The 19,462-nt window shown below is 40.6% G+C and overlaps 1 protein-coding gene across 2 annotated transcripts in view; it reads left to right on the forward strand.

Moving 5' to 3' along the window:
* The first annotated feature begins 3,135 nt into the window (after positions 1–3,135).
* wscd2 (WSC domain sialate O sulfotransferase 2) overlaps positions 3,136–19,462 on the forward strand; it is a 43,378-nt gene continuing 27,051 nt past the window's right edge. For both annotated transcript variants that reach the window (XM_042488227.2, XM_042488226.2), the window contains exon 1: positions 3,136–3,660. The gene's annotated coding sequence lies outside the window, so the exon portion shown is untranslated. The remainder of the gene's footprint in view (positions 3,661–19,462) is intronic.

Raw genomic sequence — 19,462 nt, forward strand, 5'->3', positions numbered from 1 at the left:
GCACTTTATGAGAGCAATCTGAATGAGAACAAAATCCAACAACATGATTCTTTGTTGGACTGTGTGCTATCTGTGCTCACAACAGCTTTTTGTCAGATGTTGACATGAAACAGGACCAGCAGAAGACCCATTTAACGGGTCACAATCTAAAAATGAAAGAACGTTTTGTCCCCCTTTCATACCGCTGCCTACATGTCCCCATGTGAGAGCGGAGATTTCACACAATGAGCCCATTATCATCTATTTACTTCTGTCTTCTGCATCTGATGGGCAGATAAACCACTGGTGTCACACACAGGTCAACGCATAATACACACAATGGAGGAAATGCTGGCTTGTGATACAGATGTGTGAGGGTTTGACGCTGCGTTGGCTGGCCTGGAGTTTTATCACTTGCAGCACATGATTTACCCTCCCTCGCTTCTGACCTCTAACAATGCATGTATGTGTGTATATCCTTGAAAAAGACATAAAAATAGGGGAGATGTTTTGCATCCATCCGCAGCGCTGCAGTGTAACTCCCTCAAACATCAGCCTGAGAGTTTGGGGATTCTGTTGTTTGGCCGCTGTCCCGTTCTGTCTGCCTGATTCAGCATGAGTAATATCACCGCTGCACACTGGTGATTTTAAGAGTGTCCCTCTAAGTTGGAGTCCATCGCTGAGTCACCATTTGGAGGAAAGTAATTGTAGGTGGCAGCACTACGGTGGACAGACAGCACAGACAGCAACCAAGTCATGAATTGATGCTGCTGAAATATGCAGAGTCATCCTCTGTTGTGTCAGCACTCTATCCCTTAAGGACAGACCAGCATTAAGCCTGTAATAACTGAGTGGCTTATTCAGACTGCAGGTGTTGGAGCCAGAAGGGACAAAGTAGGCTTTGATTTAACTCACAGGTGAGACAAACTCTCAATACTCTTTCATTAAACTCAATATTTATGTTAGACCCAGCCAGGTGCACTGGGGTCTATAAACTCTGTGCACACTATCTTATGTGCATTCTTATGTGCATCCTGCTTGCATGTGAGTGTCTATTTGTGTACATGCCCTTTAAAGATCTGCGTAATGCAGTTGCTCTAAGCCATTGATTTAACAGCCGTGACTGTCAGGGACAGAACGATAAAACTGATTGAAGCGCACAGTTTACTCACAAGGAGATTTGCAGTTAAACAGAATGGATGATCACCCCGATGTGACGCTGGAAATCCTGCGTGCAGCAGGGAGACACACAGCAGCTGAACATCTGGAGGTGCAGGGTGAAGCAGAATCAGGATTAAAATCAGAATGCAGAGCATGCAAAAAAAAAAAAAATCTCAGTTGTTCATCAAAATGTAACAGTGTTGTCACAAAGAGGCAGAAAATGGGGAGTTGTTGTTATTGTATTTACTTCAGTGCAATTCTGCACAGCTCTGAGATTGTAATAGTAATAGAAAGCTTTGTATATTAACACATAAACATAATCCCACTTTATCTCACACACATTACATAGATGGATTCACTGTCAAAAATGTGCCTGATTGGGCTCAAAACAAGCCATTGTTTTGAATGTTTGTTATTTGCTGGGTAAATCTAACTTGGTCTTGTATCATCAACATTATTATTTTAGCAGTGGCAGACACAGGTTGTCTGAGGAACAGGGGAGGAAAAAATAAAAAAAGGGCACCAGCAGCATGGTGAGGCACCAACATACAGAAAGTCTACTGGCATGTAGGGCAGCCTTATGGCACTGCATCATATTTTCACTTTTTTTCCAGCATGAGGTCAGCATGTTTGTCACCAGTATTCTGACTCACTGGATGTAGACTGTAGCTATAAAGCAGCCACTGGCCGGCCGACTCAGGCCATCATTCTTCCTCCCCTCCACTATCTGCCTGTCCCGTTTCCAAATCCCCTTCTCTCTGGGAAACAGCAACATGAAAATGCCAAGTTTTGATGAGATTTGGACTGTGCAATAAGGCATGCCTGATATGTTGTGTCTGTGAATTGTTGTGAAGATCAACAACCAAAACAACATCATGTGAACACACCTTGGAAAAATTTTCTTAGACAGCCAGTCAGAGTTGATTTGCCACATCATTTAACCCCGGCAGCAGCATGTGACATCGACACTAAGGTACCATTCTGTTCCACTTCACAAGCCTCTGTGATATCATTGTAATGATATTCTGCAAGAACGCCATTCAGCTGGCAAACTGTCTGGGGTTTTAATGGGTCCAGGGAGCTCCTCCAGAGCAAAAGTCATGCTTCATCTTTGGGGCACTGATTTTCAAAGTATGCTTTTTCAACAGTAAAAGTTGAATCATTTTAAAGACAGTGCTCCTCACCCCAAAGGCAAATGTTTCACCAAAACAAGTTATTTAGACACTATTTTGCAAGGGCACCATCGCTGTATCCTGGGCTTAGCTAAGCCCAAGATGACTGTAATTGGTTTGAAGAAATAAAAACAAGCCAGTGCATTTTTTACTCATAGAAGAATGTTAATGTCTGCTTCCAGACTTTTCTCTTGTGCTAACACAGTGTTGTGAAGAAATATCAGGCTACAAATTATTTTTACTATGCAAGACCCTAAGAAGAGGTATATGAAACTTTAAATTCATGCATAAAATATAAGAAATTGAACTAAAACTAAAAGTGGGGGCCATACTAATAGTCTGTACATGGTTTGTGCAAGACCACTGCTGGTATGCCAACAGCATGCCTTTTTCCACATAGATATGAGCCTGACTGAGCCTACTGCTATAACTATTGATATCATTTTTTTGCTACAATAAACATAATTTTATTACCTCCTTTCACTGTTGTCACTGCAACCAAGATAAAGTTATATATACTTTGCAGTGATAAGACTTCATATTGGTTCAAGTTTCCTTTTCATATCAACAGTATTTGAGTACTTTATAAACATATTGTGCTGGTTTGTAGTTTAAAGAGATCTCCGGAAGCTGGCGGTGGCATCAACTCAGCCAACTTCATTGCACAAAACTAACGCGGCTGCTTTATGGATTCTGACTGAAGCCCTCATACCACATCAAACTCAAATCGCCTTATCAGCAGGGAGAGGGTCTCCTGTGTGGCTCGGGCAGCAGAGCGGCGGACTCTCTGCTGTGTCTCTTTAAGTACAGCAGGCAGTGCTGTTGGTCCGTGTGGCGGCAGCAGCAGCAGCAGCAGCGGCGCAGGGCGCACAGTGCGGCGCTGCCTCTCCGCAGCGTCAAACAGCCTTCATACCGGACAGGCGACAGAAAAGACAGGTCGACCCACCGCCTGCATCGCGTCCACAGCTGAGTGAAGCGAGCGAAACAAAGAGTGGACCGTCTCTGCGGGGCTGAAGATGATGATGTGAACTGGTGCGCCTACAGGGCCATTAACATTACTCCCTCCTTCTCCGACTGGAAGCTAGAAGCGTGAAGCGGTTTATCTGCGGGGCTGCACGGTAGATTATTGAACAGCACTGAGTGAGTGAACGAGCTAATGAGATTGAAAAACTAGCGTTGGTCATCTGCGGACGAGAGCGCAACAAAAACAGCGCATCAGAGAGCACATATAGCTGAATGATCGTGGAGATGAAACATCATGTCAGAGCCGGAGAGATCTTCGGCTCAGTTGCGTCCGGTGAACTGCATCAAACCATCCGCTGAAGCCTCCTCTTGACTCGTGTTTAAGGTAAGGGGAAGCCGCTACACATAATGACTTTTATTTGATACAGACATAGAAGAAAAGCTTTAACGCAGCAGGTCAGACTCACTCCTGTAAAATGTGCGCATAGGTTGGTTTAACAGAAGTCTGTGTGGGCTCACAGTGAAGCTGCTGTGAACACTGCTGCTTCCTTGAGGTAGACCATAAAACACGAAGCAAGAAATCAGTTTTCCATAATTTGTTTTGGTATTTTTACAGTGCTGAATGAATTAGGAAGCAGCCACTTGTTAAAGTAAATCCCTGAACAGTAAGTGTATTTGAAGGCCGTGTGCTTTGATTAGACTGAGCCTCAGGTGATAAAAATACCTGAAGGAAGTAGAGGTACTGGCCTAATCTGTCATGTTTGTTTCAATTCATCACACAGTAAAATCCAAATGTCTGTTTATGGCACTGGTTCCGAACCTGGGGGTCTTGACCCTAATAAGGGGTCACCAAAGCTTCACCGGGGGTCACAAAGTCTTCTTGATTTAAGGGGTGTAAGATGACTTTTTTTAAAAATATATACATTAGGTCTATAGCTCAGCATTTCATTAATTTGTGTGAAGAAAACTAAGTGAATTTGTTATTTTAAAAAAATTAAGTATTATTCAAGTTATAAACTTAAAAAAGAAACTCACACTATACGTCAAAGACTTGAACGCAGGCTAGATCCGAATTTACAGAACCTTCCCCCTGTGCTAAACAGCTTCGCAGCCTCCTGCATTGGAGAAATGCTCAGTAAAAAAATCATGGAGCTAATAGCCAAGTGTAAGGAAGAATAAAACACTGAATTTATTTTATAAAGGAGCCTATTAAGTATGTATAATTGATTAAAAAATTATACAGACAGGAATCGTACAACAATTTCCTAAAAACATCAGAAAACTTATCTCTGATGACAGGAAAAAATCTGCTCAAAATTCATCCAAATCACTCGTTTTACACTGCAGTTATTGCTTTATCCTTTTGGGTTGATTATAGAATTGATCAGTTTCTCTGCACTGTTATTGTTATGCATTGAATAAAATATGAAATATCCATCAGAAAAGGGGTCCCTTAAGGAAAAAGGTTGGGAACAATTAATTGGACTCAGTTGGCTAATCCAATTGTGATTTTCATCTTAATTGTTTTTCTGTTATATTTGCACCTTTAGTGTAGTGCTGCAACAATTGATTGATTAACTGTCAACTATTAGATTAATCATCAACTAATTTGATGATGGATCAAGTGCTTTGAATTAAGAAAAAAAAGTCAAAATCTGAATCCAGCTTCTTAAATGTGATATTTTCTGGTTTCTTTACTCCTTTTGTGACAGAATTACTTGAGATTGTGGACAAAACAAGACATTTCATGACATTACCTTGGGCTTTGGCAAACAATAATCAACGTTTTTCACCATTTTATGACATTTTATAGACCAAACCACTAAACCATGAATCGAGAAAATAATTGAGAAATTAACTGAGTGAAAATAAAATTGAGTTGTAGCTCATTTTTTAGGGTTTGCTGCTGTGTGACAGATGTGAAGGTGTCCCTGCCTTCTACCCAGCACATTATCACGTTCAGTGGGCAGTAAAAATGCATTCATCTCTAACCAGGTGCCACAGGCTGAACGCCCTCATCATTTCCCCTCAAGTGTGAAGTCGCTGGGCTTTCATTAGAGCTCTCCTGCTAATTTTTAACCAGACCTGCGAATCAGAAACAGACAGAGCACAACCTGCATTTCCACCCCTCATTTGTTTCTGTAGAAACAAATTCGCACATTTGTCTGGATTTTGGTGTCATCAGTATGAACAGAAGCTCACTTTTTACTTCTCTTAACCCATTTATCTATCAGTGTTTTAGAATAAGGGTTTGGCTATTATGTGTGATAGTGTTAGTCTTTTGTTTTTGGGGAATAGTCTCTGATTTCAGCTTTTCATAAAAGGATTTGCTGCCTTTCTCAGTTTTGTATCACAGTAAGCTGAAAATCTTTGGGTTTTCTCAATTTTTTTTATTTTTATTTTATTTTTGTGACAAAGGGACATATTTGAATATGTCAACATTGTGTATGAGAAATTATAAAGGACATGTTTCACTATTTTCTATATAGAAAAAAAAATCACATCATAACATGCAAATCCATATTGAAAGTAACCACTGCTGATCTTCAGCTGTGTAAGCAAAATACTTAACACCTAATGATTTAAGCAAATTATGCAAATACAGCAGCCTCTTCTCCCCCTCATTGTTTCTGATGACCTCCGTGAAGAGTCCAAGCAGAAGAAGAAGAATATAATGGTTGTTAAGATTGATCCCGATGCTGTTAAAATCAATCAATGAACGGCACTAATTCCTCATGCTGCTGCCATTTCAGCACTTGGCATGATGGTAAATAAAAAGCATAGAGCACGACAGACCTCTTGTTATGGCACTCAGTTCATAGCTCCTGAATCTAGACCGAGCAGAACTGATCGATATCATGAACGTCATGACTGTGAAATAAAAATCAAAGCTCCCCCGTCCTCCTGATTCCAATAAAACCCTCTGGTAATGGGAGTTTCTATGACATTATTATATAGTTAAGTGATTCTTGCAGCGCAGGACAGAAATCTGTGGATGTTCATTTAAAAAATAAAATCACACAGATTTTATTCTTCCTAACAGCGGCTGTGCTGTCCTGTGAGCTCAGTCCTCCCTGAGGCAGAGGGGGACAGACGTCAGAGAAATATGCCAACAACTGGAAAAACAAATTTGCACACTGGAGAATGAGAGGGTGCTATTGCTTTAGTGAATAGTCAGGGTCAAAGTCGCAGTATTTTGCATCACCAGGAGCCTGTAGAGCATCAACCTTACCGATGGCACTGAAAAGATTGGCTCATGAAAAAAAAATGTTTTTGTTAATTTGGTGTTGAAGTTTTTTTTATACATACGCTTATCTATGTCTGCAGAGGAGAACTTGAAAGTGGCTCAGATATGAAGTCCTTTGTGTAGCAACGTGGTGGCCGGCAGCAGAGTGAGAAGGCTTTGAATTCCTCCAGAGCTTATCTCTTCATCCTCTTGGCGACCTCTCGGGGACATGCCATGGATCATATCCAATGGCCTGCAGGCTTTGAAGATCGCCAGAGGAACTGACAGGAATACAGTTTGCATGCTTGTGCTAGCCATTACAGTGAAATAACAGCAGTGCACTGCGAGCTATGTGTGCAGGCTGGGTGGTGTACTCACTCCTGATATATCACCATCAAGAAAGGATGTCAAGATCCCCATTAGGGCGCCTACAAAAATAGCTTGGCGTTAAACAGTCTGCTGTCTTCGCCAAAGACATGCTGAAAGTTTTAGACTGTTTATAGAGTCTGACGTACAAAAGCAGGATAGTAGTTTTACACTCAGTAGCTCCAAATTCTATTTTTATTGGTGTGAATTTGAGATGCAAAAGGGGGGGGCAAATTTTATTAAAGTTTGGAAAAGCTTATTTTGCTCTTCCTCGAAAGAAAAGATCATCTTTGAAAGAGGATAATCTTTAAAACTGTGTTACGGTTACACAGACCCGAGGAGTGGGTCAGCCGTGCTGCTTTCGCATCTCAGCCAGATTTTCAGCTTATTGGAGGATTATTCACAACACCGGACCTCTTCCGGAAGACGGATCCAGATAATCACCGTCTGCTCAGGTGGTAAGGAAGTACAGAGAGGCAGACAGCAGAACCAAAACAACACTAACTGAAGTCTGTGGGTGTTAATGATATATATCAACTGTATATAAGCATTTATTTCAGGTTTGTTAGATGTCTTAAACTCAGACTCAAACCTAGCATTTAGACAACACAGCCAACAAAATATATTTAATGAAAGTCCTCCCACGCTTTTTTTCATCCTAACTGCTCAGATACAGCCACGGCTGAGGAAAAGCTAAATAGCCAATTATCTTTTTGACCTGCTGTTAAGGCTTTTCTCTCAGACAGAGACAGGCGCCCTGCTGAGGACATGACTGTTGTTTAATCCAACCAAGGCTGATATGAGGCATGAAATGGTGTGTGTGTGTGTGTGTGTGTGTGTGTGTGTGTGTGTGTGTGTGTGTGTGTGTGTGTGTCAGAGTCACGATGTAAGGTTGTATGCTTCTGTCCATCTCTGAACATGCCGAGATACAAATGCAAGGCCATCGTGAATGTGTTGTCCTTGGAGACATGGAGGCTAAAACTATTGCAAGAGTCAATAAATAAGATTGTTATTGGATCATTTCACATTTTGATATGGGGTGAGTGAATGTAGCATGAATCTTGCATGAATCTTGACCACTTTTCTTGCCTACAACTTTCTGTTCCCTGATTCATCTGAGAGAAAATGAGAGTAGCACAGCCATCCCCCTTCAAATCAGTGTAGCAGGGTAGTCAGAGCGGCACCCATCTTCATGTGTACCGTTGCCACTGCAACTCCTGTAGCGGGCTAACATTTTTATAAACTTAAGTATAAACAAAATGACTTGCGGCAAGTTGCAGACTCACTGAGGTGAGGTTTTGCAGTTCTGACCAAATGAGCAGTGCAGCAGTTTGTTACTTTTAAATATTACCATATTACTTCACCATTCCTAGTTTTATTTTTTCATTTGCCATCAATTGCATGTTTGTTGAAACACATTAACAGAAACTGTAGCTGCCTCAGAGGCAGAGACATCGGGGATAAACAGTGTGCAGATCAACATATTGTTACATCTAACTTAGCAAAAAGAACTGCCCATGAGTTCCTTCAGCTCTCAGCAGCAGTTTGTGGTATTTGAGTTGCAGGTTGGATTGTTGATCTGTCTGTCTGGACAGAGTTGATCAGGTTTATGGAAGTGAGAAGTCAGAACACAAACTTTTAGACTCAGCTCAATTAGTGGCTAAATTTCATTTTCACTGTGCCTGGCGTTCTGTGCCCACAGTACGCTCTGCACTGAATAACGAAATAATATTCCTACATTCTCTGCCTTTGATGAGTTTTATTTGTTTCTATCAAGTTTAAATGAAGGTTTGAAGATGAATTAATAAAGACTGTTAAACTACCATTAGTCGTAGTTCTGTGACAGAGAAACTTGGATTGGTGTACAATTGTATTTTTCAGTTTAAAAAGGAAAATGGGAGTAAGAACAGGACAAAACACAGTTCTCAAACTGGTGAATGTGGCACACTTTACAGCCCAAAACACAACAATCACCATTTTCTTTTGTCAAATGAGCACGGCAAACTGTTCAATGTCTGTTCTACTGTCATTCCATTTCTATGGTGTTCGCCCACAGTTTTTCCTCCAAATGTGGATTATCTGCCGTTCATCAGAAGGTCACTTGGAGGCTCAGATGCAGCATCAACTCTGGCTCCTCTCAGTCTGACCCAAACTCTGTATTTGCCCTCAGCACCGTCAAGACTGACTCACAACTGTGTAAACGCCCGACCCTAACCGCTCCTGGGAGGCAGGAGGCTTGAAGAGTGAAGAGACAGTGTTAAAGCAATGGAGAAAATGAAAAAATATGGGGAGCGGAAGATAAAATTGTGAATATAAAAGTCACATTCTCTGCAGTCCGCAGCCGACCTTGAGATGGTGCCAGTGGCTGAGATTAGCACATCACCACTGTAATTGCTCACCTCGAGTAGCAGACCCCCTTGTCCTTTCTTCAACTTGATCCCTACCTCACAAAAAGGCTTTTGTTAGTACTCAAGTGCTGTGCTCCGTTTTTTGTACCTGCTGCACCAACAGAGCTCCAACCTGGCAACGGGCGGGCCTTTAAAAAGAGAAATTTAGTTTACCAACTCCACTTTTAGGAAACTGGAGGACAGAATGGTCAGAGTGCTGCCTGTGTGCTTCACTGAGAGGCTTTTGTCTTTGGGTACTGCTGGACCTCAAACTAAAGCACCATTTATCCTAAATGAATTCCCACATTAAAGGTATTATTTCCTAATAGGTCAATGACAACTGAATAATGTAGCAATAAAAAAGTTGTAATTTTAAGGATGTTGGCTAGGAATAGTGTCGTCAAAAATGCTGATTTATCGATACATATTGATTCTGAATATTTGAAGTGGTTTTAATTAGGGCTGTCCAGCAATTTCTCCTGCGGTGATTAAGAGTGGTTCAACAGCGTGATGTGCAGTATTGCTACCATTTTTTGTTGTTTTTTCAAATTACTGCATTTATCCTGATATTAGTGCTTTGTAAAATGAGCTTCATTGTTAAACTATTATTAGGTATATTTTTGCTTTCTGAATGACAAAGATGGCACAGTTTTAAAACAAATGAAATGCTTCTATGCTGTTAAATGCAGAACAAAGAGGGACAATGAGGTGTAATAACTGGTGCAGTGGTATTTTCAGCTGAGACTTCTGGTTGTGTCTGTTTGCTTTGATAGAAAATATTCGCAGAAGTAAAAATGTCGGCACAAGGCTCTGGATAAAGGGAGGGCTGAAGCACGTACAAAGAGAGGACAGACCCGCCGGTCTGTGTGTTCTCCTCTATTGTTGTTGTTCAGCGATATATCGGCTGGTCTTCGTGTTATTTGTCCCGCCCCTCTTCTATTGTGATTGTATGGCTGGGTAAAAAATGATAATGATTGGCTACAGTGTTTTACCCAAAGTTTAATGGGGACCAGAAAAAAAACAGAACACAAGGTGCAGCGCTCAGCACCTCGCCACACTGCTGGCATTCATAGCATAGTGTAAATGAGCATTGCTCCTATGAAAAAAAAAAGAAACACAGTATATCGTGGCAGTGGTGGTTGCCTGCCATCCCCTGCAGTCGGCTTGTCAATAGCATAGTATGGCATTATTGTGGTTATCATGACTGCCCTGGTTTCAACACTCATTTTTCATCATATCGATACATTGTTACCAGCTACGCTTTCTTTTTCACTCTCTTATTGTCAATGTTCACTACAGTCATTCTGCTGTTCTCTGCTACTAGCTGAGAAAAGTCACCGTTACATTTATCTTTTAATAAAAAATTTAAATTTTGAATGCTTCCATTGTCAAATTTCAGCTTAGTATTGAAAATGGCATTTAATGTTGATATTTTTCAAGGTACTATATCGAGGTCAGATATTGTATTAAGAGGTCTTTTTCTTTCTTTTTTTTCTTTTTTTTTGCTTTACTGGGTTGATTAAGTAGATAATATTTACAGCGAGCAGCTCTGTGGAGTTCTCTCAGCTTTGCAAACATCACTTCAGGCAGCGTTAATCAATCTCTGTAAACACATCCAGATTTCACTGTGAGGAATTAGACGGGCTTCTTGCTTAAAAGAAGATGTCAGGAGATTTTGATAAGCCCTTTCCTAACAATACAGCAGCGAGAGCCCCGATGAGATAAAGAATCAGAAGGGGTTGAGACCCCTCTGGGTCCGTCAGCCTGTGTAGTCAGTGTCAGCAGCAGCTTCAGATCTCCTTTCAACGTGCCGGGCCTTAATTGGGCTCTCACACTTGCCAGAGAAATTTGTCAGGTTGCTGTGAAATGAACTACTTGGCTAAATCAAGATGTGCATCCCTCAGTTACACCCCTGTGATTATCACAGAATAACAGCATACTCAGGCTTTAAAATGCATACATTTCTTTTGCTTATTTCCTGTTGGGATTTAAAGGGTAAACAGTAGCACCTTCTCTTGATAGTTTTGTGCTCAGTAATTGCATCTAGTGGGATTTCACCTGCAAGATGTGCAACAGTAACCAAGCCGTACCTATTTATACACACTTTAAGCGAGGGCTTATTATTCTTATACTCAGCCTTACATGTTGTTCCATTAATTTCCAGCAGCAAGCGGGATGAGCGCCTAAGTCTATCCCCTTATCAGCTACTTTTCTGAATCTGGCAGAAAGCAGAGCGCACGCACGCACGCACGCACGCACGCACGCACGCACGCACACACACACACACACACACACACACACAAGCTCCTCTGCAGCAGCGCTAATGTTCTCCATCTGTCAGCGGAGCTGCCCAGGTTGGCCGTGATGTTAGGAACTATCACATGCAGTAAATGAAGCACGCCTGGTCAGCCACGAGCACGTTGGCACGCCTTGTCAACCCTCATCACCTCCGCTTTCTCTGTGACTGTGCAGATGTCTTTCCCAGGTTGCTCGAGGGTGGGATGACTCAGCTCAAGCTCCCACTCAGCGCCTCACTGACTCCCGGTTCGGCCCTCTCCTCAGTCAAGCGCGGCAACTTAAATACGGTCTGGCTGAGCCGTTAGGCCGAGGCCAAAACACGGGCTGTATTATTTGCTGTGTTAGACCCTCAAACTTAGTGGTTCCCAACTTTTTTCGTCTGAAGCACCACTGCAGCATTATCAGCTGGGCTAAAGCACCGTATCATAACCTCTGCAACAGAGGGGATTGTTCAATAATAATTCACCACAAAGAAAACACAGAGAGGCCTTCTGTGTATCTGTAAAAGAGAAGTTGTCCTAGAGCTGTTGATGATTAAGCTCTCTCTCATAAACTAAATAAACGATATTGCATAATGTAAAAGGATAGATGTTTTTCGTTATATCGCACAGCCCTACTCCATAACATTGCTAGACAAACAAAAGGATCATAGGCTTATGAAACAGGCACAGTCAGAAAGGACGCAACAGTGGCATTGACAGTTTTCCTAAAATTAGATTTTAAAAAAATCGCAAAGCATCTCATCCTGCTTACAGTATCATGATATTTTGAAACAAACCACGATGATGATGATACATCATCATATCGCCAGATTCTTGCTAATACACAGTTCTACTCCTTGTATTTTTGAGTTTTGTGAATTTTGTTCCAACTAAAGCCTTAATGGTCAGTCCACCCACTTGACTGTGATCGATCGATGCAGATAGTTTCAGTTTTATCTGCTGAAGTTCTGAGTTATACGCCTCTGAGACTTCTGCCTCCACTCCAATTTAATTGAGATGTAAGGAATTTTGTTTGTAGTGCTCAAAGCATTGAAAAATGTTCTTTCCATAAATGTCTCAGTTACTTAGGAAAGTCCACAAACCTCGCTGAGAAACGTTTTCATTGGAACTACTTTCTACTGAAGAAAGACTCCCTTAAAGTTTCAGAGGCAGGCTAAACATGGGCACATAAAACCAAAAATCTGTGTATGGCAAGATGCCACTACAGGGAAGTGAGAAAAGTGACCTGACCCTTTATGTAAATGAGATTGCATACAGATTTGACTGAAGTACAGGTTTTCTTTTCCGAAAATAATGGAGCACCTCGCTGTCATCTCGCTCAGTTATTTCAGGGACTTGTTTCTTTTTCACTCACACAAAGTCGTAAACACACTATCTTTCTTCCTTTGCTTTAGAGATGTTGTCTATGTTGCATCAGAGCAACAGTGAAACACTGCTGCGTCCTCTTCATATTTTATTCATCTTAGGAGAGGCTGCTGCACTGAGGCTAACTCCTTCATCAGAGCCAAAGCAGGGAGCTGCCAGAAAGCCTGAAACCCCAGACACTTTGCCCATTTCTACTTCTACACACACACACACACACACACACACACACACACAGGCACATTTAATGTAAAGGCATACCTCTGTGCTCCCCTGAGTGCACACACACAGTACATGTAACCTTTCCACCATTGCAGAAGTGACCCTTTCTCAATTTCCTTCAGATTTTTGCACCATGTGGTAACTGACAAATTCAGTCTGGAAAACAACACTGTTACACGAGAAAGTAACTATGTAACTATGGATTTCTCTGGAACCCTGCAGTGAGCTCATTATCAACAAAAGCATTCACAATGTCTACTGATATTAGATTTTGTCCTTAGGTCCTTAGGTTTGAAATATTGTTTCACTGTTATTATGTACTGTATACAGTATATTGTAATTCCTGCAGGAGAATCAAGCTGAACCCAGGCAAAAGTTACTTTTATTACTATAAGATTTTGTGTGAACATCAATTAAACTTTACTAGTTTTAGTCCAGAGTTAAAATACATGTGAATTTAAAGGAATTCCTCACCCAAAAAATGATGATTAGTTTTATCAGTTATTCACCACGTGTTACATTTAATTCATGAAGAAAACAGTTTTTCTCATAAACCTCCACGATGAACGAACAATAAAAAAATAAAAAATTTTAAAAAAGCAGCAAATTCTCGTTGAACTTAAGCAAAGGCATCCATGTTTAACAACACTAAGACTATATCAAAACATCTGTTCACAAGCTCATAAACAATTTGGGCAGTATAATCCAAGTCTGAATTATATATGTGTTGATATAGTTTTGCTGTTGTTAAACACAGTTTAAGAATTTTCTTTGTTCTTGGATTCTTTGTTCACTGTGGAGGCATACGAGAAAAACAAAGTTTTCTTCTCAAATTCAACATAACGCAGGGTAAGTGACTGATATTCAAATTATCATTTCCCCCCCTAACAAGTGGTAGCAACTGGATCGAATCAGAACCGCCATATAGTTCGATTAGCAAGAAATAGAGAGAGAGCAAGAGAGAGTACGAGTGAGCATGTGTGCAGCTGTGACTGCAGCGATGGACGAGGAGAGTATGAGTTGAAACATACAATAACAACGTGAAGCGTTTACAATAAAAAGCTGTTTTTTAATGTAACTGACCATCGTTTAGAGCTTAATTTTAATTTTAAAAAGTATTGGTTCAAGCACCATTTCGACACCGGTACCGATTTAAAAATATCATTTCAGCACCTGTACTACACAAAAAAATGAAATTATGCCACATATAGTGTAATGTTCCTTCAACATGTTGATTTACCCAGCCATGGATTGTCATTTCATGTAGCGCTGATGGGACCAACAATGGGGACATAATGACTTGTCCACTAAAACAACAACAACAAAAACAGTTGACTAAAAATAGGACGTATGAGCAACAAGGCCTCTAATGATGTTCATATTTAATTGGAGAGGATATGTTGACAGCAGGCCTCTGGTGCTGCTCGACCTTTACATGCTGATTTGCGTGATGCTGATGAGGCCCATGGTTCAGTACACAGATTGCAGATGCTTACAGAGCACCCCTCTACATACACACTTCATGTCCCTCAAGTGAATGCATCCAGACCACTGCACCCAGCTTGCTCCCCTGCGTGACTGTGCACATTGAAGACCTCATCAAAAACAGCTAAATAGCTTGTCTACAACAACAATCAGAGTGGCAGTGGACCCGACTGCTCTCATGCTATCCTTCATTCTCCTCCTGTTAAAGGAAAATAAAGTATCACTCTGTGATAATGTTAAATGCAATTCAGAGGCTCTTTTGTGATGAAGTTCTCTCTGTTGTACCTGCTTCCCTTCATCATCTCATCTTCACTTCACTTAGTGTTAATTTCCAAGACAGACTTTGAACAACTCAGATTCTGCTGTGGGTTGCATGTGTAGGTGGTGAAAGCATTATAGACTGCATACTAATGCCAAAAAATGGAAAAATAAGATGTCTCCTGTCATGATTTAAAACCTGTTTCAGCTGCATTATACTGTTCTGTTGAGGCTACAGTCTGTAGACAGAAATTAAGCCCTCATGCTCTTTTTGTGGTCTATTTCTCCTCATATAATTGTCACCTATTATTACAATCTGGTGAGGAAACATGCTCCAAATGTTCGTTATTTAACACTGTGGGTTTAACATTTATTTCCAAACATCACTGAACCAAAAAGGAAGCAGATGCACTTCACAATTGCACATTTTATCCCTTTGTCACATGGATTCCTGTTTGGTTCAGTTTGAACTACAATAACTCAAGTACAACAACTCTACTCCACTACATTATAGAGGAAAGTATTGTCTTTTTCATTGTACTATATTTACATGAGCTTACATATTACACACAAAACATGTACGTTTATTGCCAGAAAGTTGGTGTTTTCATATTACTGGGCTGTCTATGCTGTAGAAAGATGAAAATACTTAAAAAAACAGGCTGTGGCATTTGAATTTGCTTAAGAGATGAAAAAAAAAAACAACTTACAACTACCAGAATGCACTGCGCCACACGAGACCAATAAACGCTCCTGCTGGTGGGTCACATAATGTGAGCTTGTGTGTTTGGCACAAGAAACGATATGGTGGCCAGCTAGTAACAAATGATCTTGAATTACAGTTTAACAGTGAGCTAAAATATGTTTCTTTAAACAACTTGGTTTGTATTTGAGCAGCGCCAGCTTTTTCCATTTTTCTACACTCTTTGTACCCGTGGTGGTCAGCATATAAAAAGGCTGAAGATGGAGGGAAGTTTATTACGATTAATTTACAGATAATACCCACACTGTTATGATACAAAGCCAGTTGGAAATCGGCAAAGTGTCCCTTTAAATGCATTTTCCTGTCAGTTATTCTGTATTTTAACTACCTTGGCTAATGGAATGAAGGATGTTTTAGTTATATCGACATCTTAAACCACAGAGCCACAAGGATGAGTCTGCACTTTTTACTCACTTCGGAGATCAAGCAAAATAGATTTTTTCCACACAAAAGTCACATTCAGTGACAGTATTAAGGGAATACAAATGATTCCACAAAATACAAAACACCTGACTGTTTTGCTGGTTAACTTCTATTAGCTGTGCTTCATGCTGAGACAAAAACCTGCAGTGTCAGGATCTTATATTGTCTGACGTGATCCCAGCATGTGGTGCTCTGGGCTGGATCACCCCTTTATTCCAGACAACATCTTTAGTAGCCTCTCTAATCCTCTCTGCAGACTTATCAGGCTCTCAAGGATATATGTTGGTCAAAATCTTCCGTGTTAAATTTGTGAGTGGGCTGAAAAATGCAATGGATCAAAAAGGCAAGTGCAATGATTTTTCTGGTTGAAAATATATTCAACTTTGAAGGATTAGTGCATGAGACCACATTGTGGGTTTCAAAAGGGAAGGAGAGGACTGTAACAAAGCAGAAGTGAGATTTTGTCAGTACTGATGACTTCAAACACAACCAGCCTCACCCTAGCTCCATCTTATTTCATCCCGGCACATTTACTGTAAGAGCTAATGCCTTTGGCAAGGTAATTTCAGATCATATAATGTATTTCTTTAAAGATACATTCAAAATGTTCTTTTCATATCTCACTGTAAGTGACGGGTAAGCTGCAGAACAATGGTGCTGGACGATTCAGCCCCTTGCTTAAGGACACTTCAGCAGAGTGGCTGCTCTGCTCGTTGACACTGGAGCTTGAATGTGTAGAGGGTCTGTCTCTCCTCTCACTGCATGCCCGAGCACTCGGGCTGTTTTTCTGTTCTTACTCTGGCCAACAGAGCAGAAGAAGCTGCGTTATACAGGAGGACAGTTGTGTCAACATCTTCCTCTGTGAATAAGTTCCTCCAACAGCACGATTATTATACCTCTGTAGGATACAGCAGTATTCATTTTAATGTTAAATGAAAAACTAAAGTAATCTTTTTGTGGCCTTTTGTGGATTTATAGCTGCTCAAATAAATATTTAGTATCACCAATGGATCTATTAGCTACTTGTAATGTCAAAGGGGTTGCTAGTAGTAATAATTGATGAATTAACTGGTGAACTTTGTCGAGCATTTAGCTGCTTAAAAGACAGATATAGAGTGCCCCAGTAATCAGTCCTAAATCCCGGAAATCATTTAGCATTTCAGCACTCCCAGTTCCCTCATTTCAAAGTCAGTGGGTGTTTTGAATGGGTTTTTTCGTTGGAAGCCTAAAATAAGGCCTGTGGTTAACACATGCTGGAGAGACTGTAACGTTTTCTCCTACAACATAAAATACATCAGTTAATACCCTGCTTGCAAACTTTTTTGTTTCTTTGTGTCTTAAAAAAGGAGCTTGCTAACAAGTGGCTAAATGAAACTACAGAACGTCATCGCGCTGAGCCACGCCGAACACGGCTTCACAGCCTCATTGTGAAGCCGTTGGCAGCTTCAAATCATGCAACCATGGTGCAGTTCATCCATAGCCTAACATTAGCCTTTTACTTCTGGGGATTTCAAAAAGGATTCAAAAGTCCTAAAAGTGGTATTCATTTATGAAGATTGTCTTGCTGAGCAAAACGTTTAACTATCATGAACATTTACTGTGAATGTATTTTCTGAAATAATCCAAAATGCAATGAAAAATCCCTTTAGCTTTTTGTCGAGGGAACCAGGGCGATGCTAACTTCTGCATTAGTCTACAGAATAATGTCGTTCTGTGGCACTCTATTTGCGTCAGAAGTTGGTGGTGACCACAAAAAAGCTAAAAAAAAAAAAAAGCAATACACCAGATGACCAGAAACGCGATTCCAAATATGCTAATGTTGCTCTGTAACTGCTGGATGTGTAAATAAGCGTCAGTAACACGTTCGCCATATCTTCTTAAAAGATAACTGTTTCCACTGACTTCAAACCAGTAAATGCAATTTAAAGGAATAATTCAACATTTTGAAAACATGTTCATTTTCTTTCATCAAGCAAGATGAGAAGATCAGCATAAATAACTTGCCTGTACACTGAGTATACAGTGCATATATGGTTAGCTTAGCTTAGCATAAGGAAACAGTCAGTTTGGCTCCCTCAGACTTACACCTACAAAACCTCAAACATTTACTTGACATTGACATGACAGATTGAAGTCATGTGTTTCTGGCCTCCTGTTTAACAGAACAAGCTCAGAAATAGTAAATACTGAGTCACATTAATATTAAATATCTTCAATAGAAAGAGGTTCCAAATATAACTGAGCCAAACACCCACTCTTTGGTGCCGCTGAGGACACTTCTCCGTGGTTAAATATAGGGTTTTTTTCACTTTTCAACATGGAAAAAGAAAGAGCATGTTCTCAGTTAATGAATAACTGTATTTCTAAGCTGCATGTAGTCAAGATGTGTTGGTTTGTGTTGCGCTTTCACACTTAAGCTTAACGATGTGCTGTTAAAAATGGCCTTAAATTCAATTCAGAGGAATATCCTTTTCCCCATCGCTCCTCCTCCTCACCAACTAAACATTTGCTGAAACCCACTGCAATCCCCTCCTAAGTCTATTCAAGCAGAGAGGAGTGAGATACGCAGCAGAACTGAGCCAGGAGAATTCACTTTTAATTAAAGCAGAGAGATCCTCTGTGCTTAGCGAAGGTGGGAGAAGAAAAGGGGGAAAAAGCTCTTTTCCTCTTTGAAAAAACTGAACTGCAGATTTTGTGTAAGGCCCTGAATGAAGAGCTTTGTTGAGGTTGGATAGTGGAAGACATCATTTGATCTCCCATTGACAGCGCCTCCCTGCTGCAGAATAATTACTTCTTTTATGAAGCCATTAGAGAGGACCGATTCAAGTGATTGTTTCTCAAATGTCCATCCATGTGCCCAACCGGGATCTGGGAGTGGCAGCTACTGGGGGTGGCTCTGAAACTCACACAACAGGAATCTGGGATATTTCTCTCTCTCTGGAGCTTTGTGACACATCATTAGTGCCAGGGCTGTCTTTCCTGTTTCGATCAAAGATTTTTTTTTTAGCACTTCTCTCCCCAGAATAGTAGAAGTTCTCTCCTCTTTCATTTCTTTCTTTCCCTCAGATTTACAAACAGACTCTGCATGAACAAACAAGACTACAAGTAGAAGAATTAGCACTAATCCACATTTTGTGCAAATGACTTGTTCAGTTTTTGTCTTTCTGCTCGCGCCTAATTGAACTCTGCTGCTTTGTGTCCACAATTACAATTAAGCCATTATTCCCTCAGCCTCGTTTTCTTTTTGACTGTGTCAGTTGCTTATCACCATGTACTGGTGGAAGTGATGATCATCAGTCACTCGATTACAATGCGGCAGCTTAACGCTACTGTGCACCAGTCAAAGAAGAGGATTACATTATTTTTAGACCCTTTAATTTACCTCTTCTCTTTCA

This window comes from Plectropomus leopardus, chromosome 4 (genome assembly GCF_026936395.1).
Source record: "Plectropomus leopardus strain MGB_pleo_1.0 chromosome 4, ASM2693639v1, whole genome shotgun sequence".
Lineage (NCBI taxonomy): Eukaryota > Metazoa > Chordata > Actinopteri > Perciformes > Serranidae > Plectropomus > Plectropomus leopardus.